This window comes from Olea europaea, chromosome 10, assembly GCF_002742605.1.
Source record: "Olea europaea var. sylvestris chromosome 10, O_europaea_v1, whole genome shotgun sequence".
Lineage (NCBI taxonomy): Eukaryota > Viridiplantae > Streptophyta > Magnoliopsida > Lamiales > Oleaceae > Olea > Olea europaea.
In genome coordinates this window covers 7,356,003-7,378,828 of record NC_036246.1, presented here as the reverse complement: position 1 = coordinate 7,378,828, position 22,826 = coordinate 7,356,003, and the positions used below count along the sequence as shown (strand labels likewise).

The following is a 22,826-nucleotide window of genomic DNA, read 5'->3' as shown; positions in this document are numbered from 1 at the left end:
GGCAAAGAGGAACGTTACGGAGTAGTTCTTGCAAAATGAGTTTATAATTTAGAAACAACTCGAGAAGTGAGTAATCGATGCCGAATTGTTGCTATTCACAATAAAATTTGTGCACTAGGCAAAATTCATAGAAAACATGTCTTCAATTGATGTATAAAGCTAATAGTAGATGTACACTTTATAACGATACTATAAATTTGTATAGTATTAGAAAAGCACAAATTAAAGTCAATTTAAGAAATTATAGTGTCATTTCATTTACGTCTGATTGTGGTCCGGGATATATAGTGTCACGATCAATTGTATTGATAAGTTTTGAATCGTGCATAAAAAAATCATTGCATTTTTATTTCATTGGTTTTCACGTAATGTATATGTTGAATAAATTGTTATCAAACGACCTCCCGAACTATAATGTTAAATCAATATAATTTCTCAATCAACATCAACCAAATGACCGAACTAAAATATCAACACCTCAATGAAACAACCAAATTCAAATTATTTGGAGCCATTGAAAGTAACTTAATTTAATTAGAGTTGCTCGTGGCATGTTCCTTCCACTTGTTGGAGGATTTATAAGTGTTGGCCCATTTATTGACTTACTTGGTCCATCTACCCATTTTACTTACTTGGTCCATCGACCCATTTTGGCTAGGCCCATCACTATACCTAATATTAACCTTTATATTTGAGCCCCCTTTTGCTTGGTTGCTTAAGGCGTCTTTGCTCCTTTCATTAGCGAGAAAACGGTAGCCTCTCCAATGTGAATTGTCCCTACTACCTTTCTTCTTCTTCCTTCCCATTTGTAGCTGCAATTACACCTCCATTCATGTGTCCTAAGTGAGAATAACCAAAGCAATCAACGTGAGGGTTAATAGTTATAGGATTTGGTTTGAGATTTAAGGGAGTCAATTTCAGTTGGATTGAAATTGAGCCCCAAAAACATCTGTGTGATCAATATTCTGCTTAGATATTTTCAATATTTTAATGAGCATTTAACAAGCAGCCTTCAACAAGGTTAAAGGAGAATGTTGCAAGAGCATTTCAGCATGGAAAAAAAATTCAAAATGGAAAATGATATATAAAGCATCATGATGCCTAGCTACATCTCTATTAAATTGAAATAAATTTCATTAAAAATTGACAGCACATAATTAATAGTAATTTTTAAAGAAGTTGAAGCTTTTCTTCAAAACTCCAACTCTAGGCTGTCAAGTTCAATCCACAATAGAAGGAAATATGGCTTGCTGATACTATGCTGATTAGATTGCTGATATATTCTGAATTCGGTTTTTTATACTTTGTTCCAGGTTTTTATGTAAAAATCAATTACTAAGCTTTTAAAATAGGTGGCATTTTTTTTTTTCAAAAGTTGTAACTTCTCTACAGGAAAAGGCCTCCAAAAAATTACTATATTAATGACCAAAAATATATCTTGAAGAGGTCCATTGATATTACACATTTGATCTTCCCAAGTCTTCTGTGCCCTGTAGAAGAATTGTTCTTTAACAGCACTTTCAGTTTTCTCATTCCCATCTAATATTTGCGTCTTAGAATTCGTCAATTACTTGTGGTTTCAATCTTTCTATCATCAACTTCTTGAATTAACTGAAATAGTGAGATAACAGCAGCATAGAAATGATGCTGATGAACAAACCAACAGATGGGGATGATTATTTTAGAATCTTTTTGATTCAACTGTCATTTTAAAATATTGTAAAAATTATTAAAAATAAAATTTTTCCATTCTTTTTTTTTCAAAAATTTAATTTAAAAACACACTTTCTTTCCCTTGCTTGTTTTTTCATAGTGGAAATACTTGAATGATCAATTCAATGGCAAACGATGACCAACTGTGTTTCAATTTTGTACAGTTGGGCAGTTTGTGTTAGATTATTTGTTAATCACATAAGATTTTCTCTTAGTAGATTACACAAAGTTTAACAAAGTCATTAGACAAAAATCTTTAATATATAAGCCATTAATTGATAGTTGTAAATTAATTCCATGCGAATTTATATAGAATTGCTTCAAGAGGACCAAGGTTACATTAAATGGAAAATACTATATTCCTTAGAAATCTTTATGATCAAGAAACCATACAAGAGAAACATTTCTCAACACTTATTCAGTTATTCATTTTTATTCTTCATAATAAACGAGATATCTTTAAGATGGCAAACTAATTATACATATTTCTTTTCTAGTCAATGTTCCACCAGAACTGTCCTTGAAGATATTTAATAACATTCGCATCAACTTGGAAAGCCTTGGTTAGAACGTCAATATTAATGGGCAGGTCAGATCCAAAAACTGCATTTACAATTGTGATGACTCCTGGGTTTTGGCTGCTTAGACCAACAAATACAACCGCATTAGTCTTTCCCACATTAAACTAGAAATGTATGAGACCTTCTAGAAACACAATGACGTTTCCTGGATACAAAGTCTTGGTAAAGAGTTTGTTCTTTACGTTTGGATCTGCAGGCTTCGAAGTAACAAATCCAACATACAAAGTACCCTCCACAATAACGAGAACCTCAGTAGCTCGGGCGTGCGTGTGGGGTGGGTTGAGGCCATATGGTGCAGAGTCAATAGGGACTAAAGAGATGCCAAGAGTGTTGAGTCCTGGTAATTGGTTGACATTCACTGGTGTGACCTTTGATCCAAGGGGATTTGACGTATTTCCAGGCACATTCAATCCAGGAAAGAAGAAATCATTGGCACTAACCGTATTTGGATCCTTGCAAATCTTTCCATTCACAAAAACTACAAGAAAAACCGAAGCCAATGCTAAGACATATATATTTATAAGCCAACATAATTTAGTACATCAAATGTAGTGAAAATTGTCCTGAAAATTAGGAAGAAACTGAATGAAATAAATTTATTTATTCCCTAATGCAAGTTTGTTAGGAGATACAATATTAAAAGAAATAAAAAGGAAGCTAAAATTTGGTTGATTATTGATTAGTATTGACATACTGCACACAAGATTAGGTTATTTTAGGAGTGTGAAATGCATTTACCTTTTGCTTCTGACACGACCCATCCCGAATCACCCTATTGGACCCGAAACGTGACATGCGCCGATAATAGATGCTGACTAGATGTCAAATCTATCACCAAGGCTAGCTATGAGTTATTTTAAAAAATGCAACAAAATCAAATGTTTATTTAAAACATAATGCAATGGGCCCAAATTATTTACTTTTGTGCTTCATCAAAATGAGTTATAACACTTAACATGTCGTGTGGTTCTCATTTGAAATTATTAGGCTCTTCCATCTAAAAGAATCAATTTCTACCTGTAAGAAATTACGAAAAAATATTTGAGTTTATAGCTCAGTGAGTGGAAGAGTTCGAAAATAACTATACTTTTTCATTTAAACATTTTTATCAAAAATCGAGTTTATATCATTGATAGGTCGCAAGATAACATCATATAGTTATAGCCAAAACGTGAGACATTCACATAACGTGGTAAAATATCATCTCAAGTTATGATATAAACACCAGCTGATAACCATACTATAATCTCATCACATCAAATGTACTGCAAAATCTTCCAAAAATGTACACTCTGACTAAAATCTGTAATCCGCATCTCGGGCTAAGATCTTTCGCCACAAGCCTTTGGCCCCTCCGTGAATGAAAGCGGGTCTCCAGACCCAGATAATCAATTCTAGAACACGGTCAAAACCCCTCAGTGAACTATATATACACGGTCACGACCCCTTCATCTCCAGTCGACCCCTCAGTGTAGTATAGAACATGGTCAAGGCCACTTTGTGAACTAGAAGAAGTACATAATCACGAGTACTTTTCTGGTCGATCTCAATATCACGTCTCACATGCCAACAAATCTCAATATCACATGTCTCGTATACCAAGTCACAAATGCACATAAATAATTCTTGAAATTCCACATGTATCATAATAAAAGAGATTTTCATAATAATCATTTAATTGGAACATATAATTGCACATACTTTAACAATATACTAAATTTATAAATACTTTAAAAATATTTATATTTTTCCACTCACAGTACAATGTTCGCAAAATCAACCCGATTGATAAGCTGTTCTGATGTTAGTATCGTCGCCTGAAATACGATATAATTTTTAAATAAACAATTAATTATTTTAAATAATTTCAATAATTAAATAGGCGATACTCAAACTTAATCATTTTACGTTTAGGCAATTTTTAAAGTCTCTTTAATCACTAAAACTAGTTTTTCTTTCATTTACTCAATTTCATAGTTTATTATACGTAACCCCTTCAATGAAATTGAATTTAATCTAATAATCTAACAACTATAAAATCAAACATAACTTGACAATAAGTAACTTTTTACTTACCTTTCAAAATTGAGAAATTCAAGCCTAATAATGTAGACCACTTAATTCCTAACACGTTGACAAAAAATTTCTATTTTTTTTTCTTCTTAAAAAGTGTTAAAAAAATTTTTTTTTTTTTTTTTTTTTTCCCCCCCCCCCCCCCCTTTTTTTTTTGCCCCCTCTCTCTTTTTATTTTTCTCTTTCTTTCTCCTTGTTTCTCTCCTCTCTGCGTATATGTTTCTCTTTCTTTTTCTCCTTGTTTCTCTCTCTCTCTCTTTCATTTGTGTATGAATTCAATCCAATTCACCGCCTAATCGTTTCCCTTTTCTTTTTCTTTTTAATTTTTTTTAAATATATTAAGGTATTTCAAATTTCACCCCATAACTATAATTACAATACAAGTCCTTAACCTTTATATAATTTAACATTTAGTCATCTTATTTATCATCCTAGAAGCTAAATCCCAAATTTTTTTTATATCATTTCAGACCCTCTTAAGTACTAGCAATTTCAATTTAAACACCATGAAAATCATTCCTCCAACTTAAATCCTTATTTGGCTTTAACTTTGACTATAAAATTCATTGACTTTGACTGTAATTGAGTGAGGTATAACAGCTAGCAACACAGAAATCGTGTAGGGGAGAGGGATCAGAAGCATATGTAAATGAAACCAATGAGATAATAAGAACGGAAATTAGATAGTGAACAGCCATTTGTAATACAACTGATATTTTGTTTTTGTTGTGGTTTGTGGATGTTTGTTTCGTGAGAGAGGATTGCCTATTTATAGTGCAGCTTTCTATTTGAATTAGTCATCAACTAATCTTTTCAAACAAATAATCTTGCCAAGTCTTCAAAACATAATTAATTATATATTTTTCATAGCAGATTGTTTCAAACATTTAACACTTTAAAATATTCTTTCTTATGGAAGTATTCTCATTTAGTAATTAGTGTTGATCAACTCGTAATTATCTAACCATTCCGAAAATTCAGTCTGTGTTTTCAAGTCATTTCAAAGTGGTTAATCTGTCATTTTTGGTACTTCTAGGAATTTTCTTTTAGCAGATGAAATATAATGCAGATGCCGATGAGAAGCTCCAATTCACATAATTCCCAATGCACTATGCTCACACTGGATTAAATTATGGAAATTATTGATAATTCATTAGTTGGCTGGCTACTGGAAGTTGTCCACCAATTCATTAAAATTAGTCTGTCAGATTTTCTTTTGCAAGTGGATAAGGATAGTTTCCATTTTCAAAGACTTTTATTGTGTAACAATTTCATGGAAAAATCGTAGTTTGTCCCCGTTAACACTGTCTATCCAGTTTTTCGGCATGGAAGTGGCCTTTTTATATATCTCAGTTGCTGCATACTTTAATCTGGCTTTATGATCTAGTATGACAAACTTTAATAGTCTTTAACACGAGAAATGTTATAAACAGTTTGATAAATTAATCTCTGTCATACATAATACAATACATGTCTTCATTTATACTATCCTATTTTAATACATATCATGATGTTAAGTTACAACAAATTCATATGTATTGCAAGCCAGAGATTCTGAAGAATCCAGAATATACTATTTCTGTTCGAACCATGCTGTTAATCTGTCATTCTCACTCTTGGAAAGTTCTGATTTGTTTACTATAAGTAAAGGATGATTGTTGCAAGGGAATCCTACACATGCATGGAAAAAGTCCAAAATGGCAAACGATATATTAAGCATCATGATGCCTAGCTACTTCTCTACTATATTAACAAATTTCACTAAATTTTGACGGCACATAACTAATATTATTTTCTAAAGTAGTTGAAATGTTTCTCTAAAACTCCAACTCTAGGGTGTTAAGTTCAATCCACAGTAGAAGGAAATGCTGCATGCATGTTGGGAAAGAAAATGGATCGAGGTAATAAATATAACATGATATGAAATATATGCTCGCAAACAAACAAAAAGATAAAAGGCAAAGTATTAATTGGCAGAAGAATGGGGTATTTAATTTATTCAATAGATGAATATGGAGAAAACAAATACAATAACTATATCTACAAAATTATTTTATATTTAAGTATAACAATTTGTGAAAAGAGTCTAGTATATATAGGAGTGCATGCCAAATCTTAGAAATACCATAAAGATTGAAACAAGAGAACAAATCTCGTGGAATAAAGGAAACAATATATATTTTTTTAATAAAATCACGTGTAATAAAGGAAAAAATATTTTCCCAAAAAAAAAATTCAACCTAATTTGGGTAATATATATATATATTTATATAACACAAATTTCGATACAATGAACAAAGTTCCAAAATTTCTCTACTTGGAAAAATATATCTAATTGTAACAAAAAATTTGAACTCTTCAACAAGAACCAAAGTTTCTCCAACACAAAAGATACTCTTCATCTTCCACGGTATCCAACATGGATACATGAACCCAAACACTGAGTTTCCCAAAATTAAAAAATAATTAGAAATTACCAAATAGTGTCGAAGCACACCTTGTAGTTGAATCAACTCCCAATACTTTCATAAAATGTCCCGGACTAGTCTCAACACCTTCGAAATGCTAAAAGCATTTGCAATCGAATTAGCATCCATATACCTATCTCCAATGGGTCAATCCCTAGCAGTTGAATATGACATAACCGCAGGATATGGTGGTAAAGCGGAATTACCCATATCTTCCAAACTTGACTTAGTAGTATTCTTCAATATTAACACCTAACAAAATCCCAAAGGCACATACCAAACTGAATCTCCACCACGATATTAAATTCGTGTTGACTTTTCTTCACAAATTATATCCGACCTTGTAAGATGTATAACTGGATCACTTCCGCCCCTCCAATACAACACGAACACCCTTCTGAACCTTCAAAACTCCACCTCCTCTAGAGAACGTATACCCATTTGAATCAAGAATACTTAATGAAATAAATTCTTATTTAAGTCTAGAATATGCCGAATGTGATCAAGTGTTTTACATGTTCCATCCACCAACTTCAATATGACTCTACCAATACTAGCTACTCAACAAGACTCGTTGTTACTCGTGATAACGATACCTTGCGTCACTATTTCATATGTTTCAAACAAATCTCGATTGGGACACATACGAAACACACAAGCTGTATCCAAAATTCACTTCTTATCAAGTTTAGATCCATGTCAGAAATTGTCAAAACATCTCCATCACTCAAATAGTTCTCGACTATGTTAGTCTCTTTTAAAGTATTTGATTGCTTTCCATGATTTGTGGTCGTCAAAATCCCGCAAGCAAAGGGATTCGTTGTACTAGTAATAATCGTGACGAGAGAGTTATCATCCCACGAGAAGTAAGGATCAATTCTTGTGTATTTGATATATTTAAATTCGTGATTTTAACTAAAAGACGATTTTCTATATCGAACTACATATTGTAACATAAACTTGTGAAATCAATAAAAATTGTTTTAAAAATCAAATATGAATGAGCATATTGGATTTTCGACTCCACTAATCAATTCTTAATTCTACTTCTGAACTAGTAATAATTGACTCAATTCATGCAATTATGACGATCGGTAATTCCACTTATATTTACTGTTCTTTCCCAATATATTATAAACCTATGATTATCGTGAGATGATCAAATTCCTAGTCTGATTTCATATGGCAAACTTAGGATTATCACACATGATTGCATACGCCATAAATACTATTCCTAATATTTATTACCCGCGTGTTCCATAAACAGTGTTCTACCTACCGTAAGTTTTTAAAAACACTACGAATAAGCAACTTACTGCCCTAATGGTGCTCAAACATTAAAACACTGTGATTATGCATATTAATGGAATGATAATGCAAGAATCAAGATAAAAATACAAAGTCTTGAATTAAAAACTATGAATCAAAGAGTTTTGTCATCCATCCAATACAAAGAATTTTAGTCGAGCAAATTAAAGTAAGAAACACAAGGAAAATAAAAGAAAGTCATCAGCTGAATTATTAAACTGTGAAGAAAATCTGGAAGTCTTAAATTAATGCCTTCAAATCTAGATCCAAGCAATGAATTCTTCGTTCTTCGATGTATATTCTCTTCTCGATAATAAAAATTAGGTCTCCCACATTTTAGATGGCTTATGATATAAATAAGGTGCCAAAAGATTGCATACCAAAATTTTCCAAAGCAAAATAATGAAACAAAATTATTTTTTGGAATTGAACCATGCTTAAGCATGGTTTATTTGGTGTTTAAGCATAGTACACATGATTTGGTCTCAGGAGTTAAACTTTGTGATCGTGCTTAAGCAAAAATTGCATAGGCCTGCAAGCTTTGCTCAAGCATGGTACAAATTTTTGCAGAACTTTCTCTTGCATGTATTTTGATTCTGTTTAACAATTTCTCATCTCGATGACTATTCTTCAATTCCATTTGACTCTTGGTATTCTTGAGTCATCATTTTACAATTCAACTCAACTTTTGCGGTATTACATTTTAGTCTCCAAACTTTATATTTTATTTGATCGAGTCCATTTTTCTCTTGTAATCTTTTTTCTTTATCTTCCAACTTTATCCACTTAAATACTTGGCATTTACAATCTTCATTTTGTATCCCGTCTCATCTATCGATTATTTGCAATTTAGTTCTCGAAATTTAGATTTTGCACTTTTTCACTATTTTTGCATTATTTTCCCAATTCTTCATCAAACTTCGAGTTTTACCTATAAAAGGCAATATAACACAAGTTGGGTAGTATTTTATCCAAAGGACGGTAAAATATCATCTTTTAGGATCTCAAATAAGTGTCGAAACTACACTTTTCAAACCCTCAAAGTTGAATCTTTGTTTGTCCTCAAACAAAACTAAAACCTAACAAATACATAAATACGCACTTTTAATTACCTAATTGGTGCCAGTCAATCAAACAATGCAAAAGATTAGCTAGCTAACTCGACTTTTTATTTTAGGATTGAAATCATTATATCAAATGTTCGCACAACTTCAAAATCACAATGCAGAAATTAAAATCTACTTTTTCAATATAAAATTGACGTCCGTGTGTTTGAAGAATTAAGCGTAGCATCATAAATTCATAATTGGTTTCAATTCCTAACCCTCAATGGTCAAATACGTTCTTTCATCACTCGTAAGATTCACACATCCCCAAACTTATTCTTTTCATTGTTTTCAAGTGTGTGAACTATGGTTGTATTTTTACACTATCCTCAACTCTCTAATTTAGGTAAATCTCACTAATTGTAAATCAATATGTCAATAAACAATGATTCTCCATAGCTTGATTGCTTTAATCTCTAGAACTCAACTAGACTAATAATCCTTTATCAAAAGTTAAATTTTCATAAACAAGTGTTTGGGACTTAACCAATGCATTTGGTGCATCTTCTGTTTTATGTATTTTCCTTTTCTATTTTTCTTTTTTCAATTTTTATTTGAACTTTTTTTTTGTTTATTTGCAATATTCTCTCCCTTTAGCTTTCTCAATGATCCCTTTAATGAGTTTTAGATTGATGACAATCAAGTCAGTTGACTTTAGTACAATAGGTTTTAATATCCTTACAGGCTTAATAACTCGAGTCATAAAAGCTACAAAGAAAAATTTTCGAATAAAATGTTTGTTTATACCTTGATTAGTACAATGTCCCTCATTAAACACCTGTCCATATAAACTAACCTTTAACTAAAAACTTCCGCCCAATTTCATCCTATTGAACTTAAAAAAATCCACACAAGATCTTTAATTTCACATATAGAATCCCCATTTATCTCAACATCTTCTTACAACAGTGAAACCCACAGTGAAACCCCCCTCCCCAAACTACTCGAAATATGGGCTAAGGATATAATATATAGTGGTTTTAGGTTTAGTATCTATGGTCCACTATTTCAACTTATCCAATTATGAAATTAACTCATTCCTACATAATGCTTAGCGTAATTCAAGTGCTTAGTATATATCAACTTTCACATAGAAAAGTAAAAAAATTAACCTAAGAATGTAACATATTCACTATTTAGAGATCAATTCGTAATTCAATATATTCCTCGTTGCTAGTTAGGCCAACTAACTCACATAAGCACGCAAAAAAGAAAATATTTTTGGAATTTTTCAAAATTTTAATTTTTTTTTTGTATTTTTCTAATATTTAAAGCAATAAAACACACAATAAAAAAACTCATATTTTCCAACCCCAAATTTAAACTAGATATTGTCCTTAATGTCTTGAGTAATCCGTATATAATGGAGTGGGGAAGAAAAGAAAGAAAGTAGTTCCTTGATATACGCGTGAAATCAAATAACTAACTTTTTCTGCTACTCCCCGTTGTCTCCTTGGTCAATGTCGGTTTAAGCATTACATGGCATCATGTTCCTACACAATACAATTAGATAAAACATTAAAGATCAAGTAACTGGAAATGAATTTGCTCGAACGCTTTTGTATCGAGATTTCCCAAAGCATTTTGTTTGGAATGCATCTAACAAAACATGGACACCTAGAAAGAAACAAATTTTTGTTGGACGAATTGTCTCGGTAAATCCATCTGAAGGAGAAAGATATTTTCTTCATTTTCTTCTTAATCAAACTAGAGGTCCAACATCGTTTGATGATTTAAGGTCTTTCAATGGGGTAAATGTTGGTATATTTCATGAAGTTGCGCTTCTCTATGGTTTATTAAATGGAGATACTCATTGTGAATAATGTTTATCTGAAGCTATTATTTATGAAATGCCTCATTCTTTAATACGTCTTTTTGCTACGCTTCTTACAATGTGCAATCCAAATAATCCTAAATTACTATGGGATAAATTTAAGCCTTATATGAAAGATGATTATGGAAATGAAAATATGCCCATTGAAGTTATCGAAGTACGAGCTTTAGAGGATATAGTTCTATTTGAGAATCACTTGGTAAAAATATAAACGATTATGGAATTGTGTCATTTAACGTAAATATAGACAACGATGAAAGATTGATGAGAATGGTTGCAGAGGAAACAACGAAATTGGATATTGAAAGAAACATTAGTTGTGCAGCAACGTTAAATAAAGAACAACAATTTGCATATAATACAATTATTAAAAAAGTACAAGATGAATCAAGTGGAATTTTTTTATCGACGGTCCGGGTGGGACAGAAAAAACTTTTTTATATAGAGCACTCTTGGTTGGTGTCAGATGTCGTCATTTCATAGCTTTAGCAACTGCATCATCCGGAGTGGCTACATCTTTATTGCCCGGAGGTCGAACTGCTCATTCAAGATTTAAAATCTCTCTAGAAACCATAGGTGAAATCAACTGCTCTTTTAGCAAGCAATCGGCATTATGAACTTTATTGAAAATGTGTAGGCTAATAATTTGGGATGAGGTACCTATGGTAAATCGTTGTGTTGTAGAATCTGTAGGCAAAATGCTTAGAGACATTAGTGTTACTAGGCTTAAACATCTAATAAACCAACTAAATCTCAAGGACCAAAGGGAAAATGGCACATGGATGATAAGTTCCTAATAATTAAATAAAAACTACTCTAAAGTATCCTAAGTCTAGAAGCATAATAAATAAAAATGATAGAAATATTAGGTTGCTTCCCAACAAGCGTTTGTAAAGTCCTAAGCTTGACTCTTGTTTTTAGGCTTTTCATGGTAGCTTGAAAAAGAAATATCGTTATACTTTGTGCGCTGATTGTACTTCCTTCTTTCATCTTTCATCCTCTACATAATCAAGTTTATATTGTTGTCCCTGCCAATAATTCCATATTCATCTGGCTTACCTTTGTAGCTTCCCAATGATCCACTAATTGGCAGTTCTCAAAGTATAAGGGTTGCTTGTTGAATTCTCCTTAGTGAAGCTTTGCTACTTATCCTCCACACTCAGGACTATCTCCTTAGTATCAAAATCCAGCAATGCTCGACTTGTAGACAAGAATGACCTTTATAGGATTATTGGCATCTAATATGCCTTTCTATGTCCAGGATGATAGAGTCAGCTGAAAAAATGAACTCTTCTATATTAATAAGCATGTCTTCGACTATTTCGTATGGGTGCATAGGTGATCAATCTGCCAGCTGAAGGATAATAGATGTCGCCTTAGAATCTGCTAATCCCAGTTTCCTGTAACGAAGCAATGGGATTAAATTAATACTCGCTCTTGAATTAATTAAACAATTTATATTAGATAAATTTTCTATGGAGCAAGATAGAGTGAAACTCCTTGGATCTTTAAGTTTGGGGGATCCTACGCTGAATGATCGTGTTGTACTCTTCAAATAAAGATATTGTTTCATGCTTGGATAGCTTTGTCTTCTTAGTTAACATATCCTTCAAGAACTTGGAGTAGTTTGGGCTTTGAAGGATCATGTCAATGAAATTGATGTTGACATGTAGACCTTTGAGAAAATAGGACTGCGTGTGCAAGTGCTTTGATAGGAACTTTTACTTCAACTTGTGGATTGTACAAAGGCATTTGCTGATCCATTTCTATTGATTCTTCAAAGTACTCCACTTGTTCCTTGCCATTTGTAGATACCTGTTATCCTCAGTCTCATTCCCTCTTGAAGTAATATCCAGTAGTTGAACGCCACCTCTAGTAGTGATGGCTTGAACTTGAGTGGCGGGATGAATGATGGTGACTTTTTAGATTCAGAACTCACAGTCCCAACTGCTAGTACTTCCCTTTGTAGATTTTTCTCTGTGTCACTAGGCAATGTACCTGTGGTCTGTTAGCTATTACAGCTACTATCAGTCCCATCTCATGTTCCAAATTCTTGATAGAAGCCAACTGATTCTGGAAATTGGTCTCAGTCTTTGTGAAGTACAAAGATAACAACTCTTCGAATGACAACTTTCACTCTTGCTGACGTTGCTACCGCTATCGGAACCCTAGTGATTTATTTAAATATTTTGCCCTTGGTTATTAGCCCTTGAGGAGTTTAGCTGCTTGTTCCGGTCTAGATGGTAATTGTTGGGAAATTTCTACTGTCTATAAAAATTTTGTGCATAACTGACCACTGATGGCTGACCCATGTGAGTAGGGGTGGGTATGGGTTGGGTTGGGTAGGTTTTTTCCACCCAACATGGTCGGTTTTATTTAAAGTCAACCCAACCCGATCAAATTTGGGTTGGTCGGTTTGGGCTTCGGTCCAATAAAAATTGGATTCGATTATATTTTTTTTAAATTTAGATAAATTTTTAAAGTTTGAAATTACTTGAAAATCTCTGTTTTTTTTTAAATACCTATGTAAGGAATTCTTTTTGAAAAATGATGTATAAATAAGTTTAAAATTTATTATTAATATTATCATCATCATCATCATCATCATCATCATCATCATCATCATCATCATCATCATTATTATTATTATTATTTACAATTTTTTGGGATTTATTCATTTCGTCATCATCTTCTTAATTTTTACTTTATTTTGAAATAACATTTCATTTGTAAATTGTGTTCATAGGAATCAATCTATATTAAAAAAATTGACGTTTATAAATTATAAGTCCTTTTCACATCTTTACTATTGTGTTTATTTAGGTTTTTTCATCTTAGATATTATTTTTTTAATTCATTGAGTTGGCTTGGGTTGGGTTTTAAATCATAACTCGAAACCCAACCCAACCCAACCTCAAATATATTTTTCAACCCACCCAATTTAACTTAAAAAACCAACCCAAACCGATCGGGTTGGTTTAGGTTGATCAGGTTAAGCGGATTGGATTGGGTTTTGCCCAGCCCTACATGTGAGTAGAAGCCCAATGGTAGCTTGCAATGATGCGATCTACCCTACAACCTACACACACCGACGATTATTGGAGTACCATGTTAACTGACAGAGATAGATTGTCCATTTTCATTATAAGAACTTCCATCTGCACAACCAGTGTTGTCACTACATCCACGTTGTATATCCCTGCTATTTTTCTTATAGCTTCCCTATCGATTGGCCACATCGACTGATTTTTGGCTATTTTTTCATACAAATCATAGGTCTCATCGACGTCAAGTTTCATCAACGATCCTCCCACTGAAGCATCTATCATATTTCTGAACTCTTGGTATAGTTCATAGTAGAAGAGATATTGATGAACCTGCTTAGGAATGTCAAGGCTAGGGCATTTTCTAAACAAATTCTTAAACCTCTCCCATGCCTCAGGATGGCTTTCAAAATCTTTTTGCTTGAAAGTGTGGACTTCATTCCTGATTTGGTGAACTCGAGAAGGTGGGAAGAATTTCTTAACGAATTTTTGAACCATATCATTCCTTGATTATATGTTCCCTGGAGATGAATAAATGAACAATTTTCTTGCAACGTCCTTCAATGTATAAGAAAGTAATCGCATTTGAAATGCGTCTGTTGATATCCCTTCATGACTACTCATTTCACATAACATGAGAAAAATCGAAATACGTTCATGAGAGTTCTCTGTGGCTTTCCCAAAAAACCTTATGTCTTGGTAAATTTGAAACAGATTTATGACATTCGGTCTGAGGTCAAAATTTGGTTGTCCGAAGGGTATATTTTAATGGGTTGCACTGGTACAGAAATTGGATTTACGTACCCCCAACTAGAATGGAAGCTTTATTCTGGATAGCTCTCAGTTGATTTGGTTGCAGTATTTGCTCTTAAAGCTGAACCTGATTCTGTGATTGATTCTAATTATCGATCATTCTCCTTACTTGACATTGCACTCTTCTATGATTTTTTAATGTACTTTCGATTTCATGATCTATCGGAATGAAATCCAGCTCGTTAGAATTTTGCATGTACCAAATTTTTGTAAAAATTGTCAAGACATAATAAAAATAAGCAGTATAATAGTAGCCTTAAAAAGTAACAAAATAAAAACGAATCTAAAATATCTAATAACTAAAATTAACATCGCTATTTTTTGACAACGGTGCCAAAAACTTGTTCGTCAAAATCCTGCAAGCGTACGAGTTCATTGTACAAGTAATAATCGTGATAAAAAAGTTATCGTCTCATAGGGAATAAGGCTCAATTTGAGTGTATCTGATATGTTTAAATTTGTGATTGTAACTAAAAGACGATTGATCTATATCTAACTACGTTTTGTAACAAAAACTTGCGAAATCAATAAAAATTGGTTTAAAAATCAATTGAGTCAGTGTATTAGATTTTCGACTCCATCATTCGATTCTTAGTTCTAATTCTTAACCAGTGATAATTAACTCAATTTATGCAATTAAGACGGTTGATAATTTCACTTTTATTTACTATTCTTTCCCAAGATAAAAAAACCTATGATTACCGTGAGATGATCTATTTCTAGTCTAAATTCATATGGCAAACATGCACTGGAATTTAAAATTATCAGACATGATCACACACGCCATAAATACTATTCCTAATATCGATTGCTCGTGCATTCCACAAACAGTATTCTACCTATTTTGAGTTTTTCAACACTACAAATAAGCAACTTATTGCACTAATGGTGCGCAAACGTTAAAGCATTGTGATTATGCATATTAATAGAATCGCAATGCAAGAATTAAGATAAAAACACAAAGTCTCGAATTAAAAACTACGAATCAAAGAGTTTTGTCATCCATCCAGAGTCCACTGTTTGACGCCCGAGAAAGGCCCCTAAAGGAGTCGTTCCCAGTCTATCCCCCGATCAGCACGTGGTAACTTACTCTCGTCACAAGACCAGCTTGAGCAATCCATGCACGATAACAGATTATTGAGAAACCAACCGAATTTTGTCGTGCGACGATGATCACAATTGCATGCACTTGCTATGTTGCTCAACACGCACGAAATCGCATTACGTGTTGAACGACAGCCCTGAATTAAGACACATGCAACTGGATTTGCTCACAAGCATATTAATGTAAGAAATACAAGAAAGTCATGGCCTGAATCATTAAACTATGAATAAAATCTGGAAATCTTAAATTAATGTCTTCAAATCTAGATCTAAGCGATGAATTCTTCGTTCTTTGATGTATATTCTCTTCGTTTTCTCTTAATAGTCAGCTTTCAATTATAAAAATTAGGTCTCCCACGTTTTGGATGGCTTATGATATAAAAAAGGTGTGAAAAGATTGTTTACCAAAAATTTTCAATGCAAAATAAGGAAAAAAAACTTTTTTCCGTAATTTAGTGCTTAAGCACAGTATACATGATTTGGTCTTAGGAGTGAATTTTCATGATTGTGCTTAAGCAAGCTTGTAGGCTTATGCTTAAGCATGGTACAATTTTTTGCTTAAATTTTTCTCACATGTATTTTAATCCCTTTTAATGTTTCTCATCCCGTTGACTACTCTTCAACTCCATTTGACTCTTGGCATTCTTGAATCATCGTTTTACAATTTGACTCAACTTTTGAGGTATTGCATTTTAGCCCCCAAACTTTATGTTTGATTCGATCGAGCCCCTTTTTATCCTGTAATCTTGTTTTTTTATCTTCCAATTGTATCCACTTAAATGATCTTCATTTCGTATCCCGTCTCATCTATGGATTTTTTACAGTTTAGTTCCCAAATTTCGAATTTACTTTTTTCACTATTTTTGTATTTTTTTCCTCCAATTCGTCATCAAATATTGCATTTTACCTATAAAAGGAAATATAACACAAGTTAGGTGATATTTTATCCAAAGAACTTTAAAGTGTCATTTTTTAGGACCTAGAATAAGTATAGAAACTACATGTATCAATTTGTAGTCAAATTACCTTTGTTCTACAATTTATCGTAATCCCTCTGAATATGTCATTTCTTCTTACCATAATAACAAACCTTATTATTGAAATTTGACCTCAACTTAGCTCTTCTCCGATCACCATGAACAACAAAGCTATTTCCATCTCTAGCCTCAGATCCAACAACATGCTTCATCTTCTCTTTTGAAAACAAGAGATCATACACATCTTCAATAGTGAGAGTTTCAAGACTATACAAGATCGTATCTCTAAACGAAATAAACGAAACGGGCAGTGAACACAATGAACTTGAAGTTCTTTTTTTAGCCTAATTATCAATTAGAAGATTTAGCTTGTGTGAATCGCTATTGGTTTGATACCAATAATGGCAGTCGTTTTAGTATGTTAAGGATACATTTGTATCTACAATTGAAAATTCGTTCATAATACATTTTTCCTATATATCCTCTATTATATAGGATATGTGAAAGCAAATCTTATTCATCATATTTTACCTCTAAAGTCTCCAAATCAGCGATGATCTCCTTGAACACATCCAAATGATTTTCCAAAGATCCACCTTCTGCCATGCAATGAGAATGCAAACTTTACATTAGATGCAATTTGCTTGTCAGACTTTTAATCATGCACAATTGCTCCAACTTCAACCACAATGCAGCTGTCGTTTTTTCCTTCACAGCTTCATAAAGAATATTGTTAGAGAGATGAAGATCGATCTGTGAAAGTGCCTTCTGATCCTTCGGTTGATTCTTATCTATCATCCAAGTTTTGAGTATTTTGTCAAATCCCAACAAAGCATCATCCAAATCCATCTACGTGAGTACAGCTCACATCTTCACTTGCCTCAACGAGAATCTTGTATTGCGATTTAAGAACGAAATTTCATACTTCATGACTACCATCAATAACAAAAACATCAAACAAATCACAACCAATAGCTCTACTACCACTTCTTGGGAAATAAAATGAATCGAGATAATAAATATAACACTATATGAGTATATGATAGCAATCAAACAACAAGATAAAAGACAGAAAATTAATTAACAGAAGAAATGAGTATTTTATTCAATTGATGAACGTGGGGAAAAGAAATAAAATAACTATCTACACAATTACTCTATATTTTAGTAATACAAAACTTGTGAAAAGAGTCTAGTATTTTTAGGGATACACACCAAACCTTAGAAATACCATAAAGATTGAAACAAGATAAAAAAAAATAACGTGAAATAACGGAAACTGTAATTTCCAATAAAATCACGTGTAATAAAGAAAAAAATATTTTTCCAAAAAATATCCAACCAAATTTGGGTCAAAAGATCGTAGGGATGGCAATCGAGCCACCCATTGCTCGGCCCGAAAAGAGCCCGAGCCGATTGGGTTGCCGGGCCAAGCTCGAGCCAATCCGTGTAGCTCGTGGGCCTTTATATATATATAAAATTTGAAGGCAGCAACCTACTGCCTTATTTGTTGAAATAATGCAGCACGCTGCTTCCTTTTCTAAGGCAGAACCTACTACATTTTTTTTAAGGTAGCAGGTTGCTGTGAAGGAATTGTAACACAAAGAGGAATAAAAGATTAACTCTTGAAAGAAAAATAAGTTGCTTACACCAGTCCATAACCAGCTGCTACCATACATATATTACAAAAGGTTACAACCATGCTTTTGGTCAACAGCTTCCTACCAACTACTGCCGTATTGTGAACAGCCTAAGACCATACTTTGATAGACATTTTAATCATCAAAATAAACACTACATTGACTTAATTTTAATACATAAAGATACTACAAATTGTGACAGCTGATAAGTGTATTTTTGCACACTTATTTAGATCACAAACATGACTTAATAACGAGCAAAATGATTGCATTGTGACTTAATCTCGTACATTTGTGAATTGTAGGGAACAACGATGAACATGGCGAAATTCAGGAGAAAAGACGCGAATAAGGACTAAAATGACGCAAAGTGAAAGTTCAGGGACCAAAAAGTGTAATTATCTAAAAGTTGACCCAATGAAAAAATCGAGAAATTGATTAAGCCAATTGCCAATTGATGATATCTCGGAATGATGGAATGGAAAGAATGAAGAAAATATGCCAAGAAGTGAAGGATTCAAGTAGGAGGACCAAAATGAATATTTCTCATAGTTGGTAGCACTATAGTGCTACCCTCTATGCGGTCGCATAGAGGCATACTGAAGCTTAATGGCCACAATATTTTTACTCTATGCGACTACATAGAGTTGCTCTATGCGGTCGCATAGAGCAATTCCAGGTAAAATTGCAGTTTCCTTTTTCCGCCAAAACCCTTATGGAAACAATATTTTGAGGGTCCTATATGAACAAAAACTCGACCACAACATAGGGGATGCCATTTTTACAAGTTTTTGAGAGATTTTGAAGGAGAAACGAGAAGAGAACAAGAGGACAACATTGCGCCAAGTGAAGATTTGATTGAAGATTGATTCGGGTGATGATGTTTCTTCAAACACTTTTATGTTTTCTTCTTTTTAGCATGTTAGGCTAGATTTTTCATTGATAGGAGATCGATGAATCTTGTAATACTATGTTTGATTGTTGATTTGGATTTTTGATGTATTTAAATGCAAGTTCCGGATTTGATTGATTTATTATGTTTTTATCTTCATAAGATTATTGTACGCGTAATTATATGATTGTGGTGGCCTATTTTATGCATTCGAAAGAAGGAAAATAGGTTCGACATAGTATAAATTACCATAGGGTCCGATAGGGGATAGAAATATACCTCTATGCCTTGTGTGAATCATTGGATATTCATGAATTTATAATGCATTTCAGTATGTTAGCATCCGTCATAGAAATATAGTCGAATCATATATTGGGATAGGTTTGGCATTGCTCGAGAGAGATTGCTAAATTAAAATAGGAATATTGATTCATCTTTTGTGGAACTGTGTGTCAAATTTGCATAATTGAAAATTGAAAGGGTATTGCTCGGGGATTCTTGATCCTAGTGCGTTAGTATATTCATTAATTCCATAAATTCGAGTTAAATTGCATCCAAGTTATTTTGCATTTAGTATAATTTTCCATTCATACTTACATCAAGGTTTACATCTTGTTAGTTAAAGTACAAAACCTCAGTTTCATTTTCGTGTTTCGATTAAGGTCATAATAGATTAATTTGAACTAATTCAATCCTCGTAGGATCGATACTTGGACTCATAGTCCATTTTAATACTTGTTAACAAACCGTACACTTGCGGTGGATTTTAAATTGGAACAAATAATATCGTGAACAAGTTTTTGGCGCCGTTGCCAGGGATTGAAATTTATTTTTAATTTTATCTTTTGTGATACTAATTCGAGCTTATCTAGATTAGTAGTAGTTAGCTTACTAGGTTTAATTTATTATTCACTTCAATTTAATTTTGTGCTGATAGCAAGCTCGTTCCAAGTGGTGATACTTGCGACGAGAAGTGAATATAGCCATTCAAGTACTTTATCCCGCAAGGTGCGTGGAAACAACCGCAGTCTTATAGCATCGTCCGAGATACCCTGGTACCTAAAGTGTTGGTACATATCCAGAAATTGAGATGTGTATGCGAATTTTCACTAGCCATCCCGTGGTATTGATGCCCATTTTGAAATAGTTGAATCACATTTGTTTTCAGCTGGAAGTTCGGTTGCCCAAATGGAGGATACACAATGCTGGATTGACTTTAAACCACCAACGGTGCCATGAAGTCCCTTAAGTACTGTATTCCCGTCATCTTCAACTGCCATGCCCTCATTGAGTGGAATTACGGTTCGATTTTTCTTATTAGCCATTTGTTGTGCTGCTCTTGCTTCTCTTTGCCAGTGACGAAATGTGCGTTCGATCTCTGGATCTACGAAAACCAAGTCTCGATCAGGTGCTCCTTGCACACAAGCCCGAATAAACTGAATCTAATAAAATTATATCATTCCCTAATGCAAGTTTGGTAGGAGATATAGTATTAAAAGGGAGAACAAAAAAAAAAAAAAGTGGAGAGAGAGGAAGCTAAAATTTTGTTGATTCTAATATTTAGTATTGAGTAGTGGGCGTATTGTACACAAGATAAGGTTGTTATTCTAGAAGTGTAAAATGCATTTACCTTTTGCTTCATCATCTTCAATAGCAACACAGAAATCCTGTAGGGGGGCAGGATCATATGCATGTGTAAAGGAAACCAGTGAGAAAATAAGAACGGAAATTAGGAAGTGACCAGCCATTTTTAGTAGAACCGATATTTTATTTTTGTTGTAGTTTGTGGATGTTTATTTCTTGAAAGGGGATTGCCAATTTATAGTTCCCGAACCCATACGTGTTTCAGCGGGTCTTACTGTAACCGGTTTATCGGGAAATATACGGACCCATATTTTTCCACCGACGTGCAGCTTTCTATTTGAATTAGTGATCAACTTATTTTTCAAGCAAATAATCTTGCCAAACCTTCAATATAGTGGTTAATCTGTCATTTCTCAGTAACCCTAATAAAAAAATAAATGTACGGAGAAAATAAAATGCAAATGGGAAACTATAATTTACATAATACCCATTGCACTCTGCACAAACTGGGATAGGATGGCGTATCTTATTTTATATGTTGACAGCCTGCATTTGATGATGGATTAAATTATGAAAGTTTTTGAAAATTCGTTGGTCGTGTAATTTCTTGAAGAAATCATTTTCCTAATCTAACAATTTCTTGAAGAAATCATTATTCCAATCTAACAATTTCAAGAAGAAGTCGCCATTCTTCAACAGTTACACTCTCTAATTTTCTTTCTTCTACTTAAAAATATATTTTTCCCCGGAGAGATGGCCATATTTTTCATATCTCACTTGATTCAAACATTAATTTGGCCATATTTTATATCTCACTTGCTGTCCTGTTTTAATACGTAATATGATATTAAGTTGCACCAAATTCAATGTCATGGAAGCCAGCGATGCTGAAGACAACACAGAAATGTGATTTCTGTTCTAACCTACCCTTAGAAAAGTTTTAACGTGTTTGATACACATTAACGTGATATTTTGAAAGAACATTTCCACACGCATCGATAAAATCCAAGATAATACATTAAACGTCATCATTCAATTTCAAGAACTAAATTTGGTTAATGCAACTTTTATATATGTTGTTGAAAACTAGCAAAGGAAAAAATGATGCTGAAGAGGTCCATTGAAATTATACATATTGATCTTGCCAAGTCTTCCAAGCTTCAGAGAAGAATTGTTCTTCAACAGCTAATACACTTTTAGTTTTCTTATTCCCATCTAAACTTTTATGTGCATCTTAGAAGTTGCCACTTACCTATAGTTCCAATCTGTTGGGGTTCAGATAGGAATGTCAAAGAGTAAAGTCAAGGCGAGCCGAAACTCGAAGCTCGGGCTCAGCTGGAGTAAAATGAAGTCAGTGATTTTTTGCCCGAGCTGAGCCGAGCAAAAGCTTGGCCAAAAAATTGAGGCTTGACCTGAGTTTTTGGCTCGGGCCTTACCAAGCCGAGCCGGCTCGTTTTTTTTTTTTTTAAATAACACATTGCTGTCTTTGCGGGCGATTGTTTATTGCCTATTTAAAAGAGTGTGCAGCAGCGGAACTCTGTCATTTTAAAGGCAGCACACGTTTGCTGCCTTTAACATAGCTGCCTTTTTTTTTTTTCTTTTTTTACGAGCAGGCTGGCCAGCCACACGGGCCCTCGAGCCTCAAGTGGGCCTACTCAAGCTTTTTCAAGGTCTAGCCATGGACGGTTC

At 33.3% G+C, this 22,826-nt stretch overlaps 1 pseudogene; it reads right to left on the bottom strand.

The window, feature by feature from the left end:
• Positions 1 to 2,018: 2,018 nt before the first annotated feature.
• Positions 2,019 to 21,301, bottom strand: LOC111402627 (annotated as a pseudogene).
• Between the last annotated feature and the right edge of the window lie 1,525 nt (positions 21,302 to 22,826).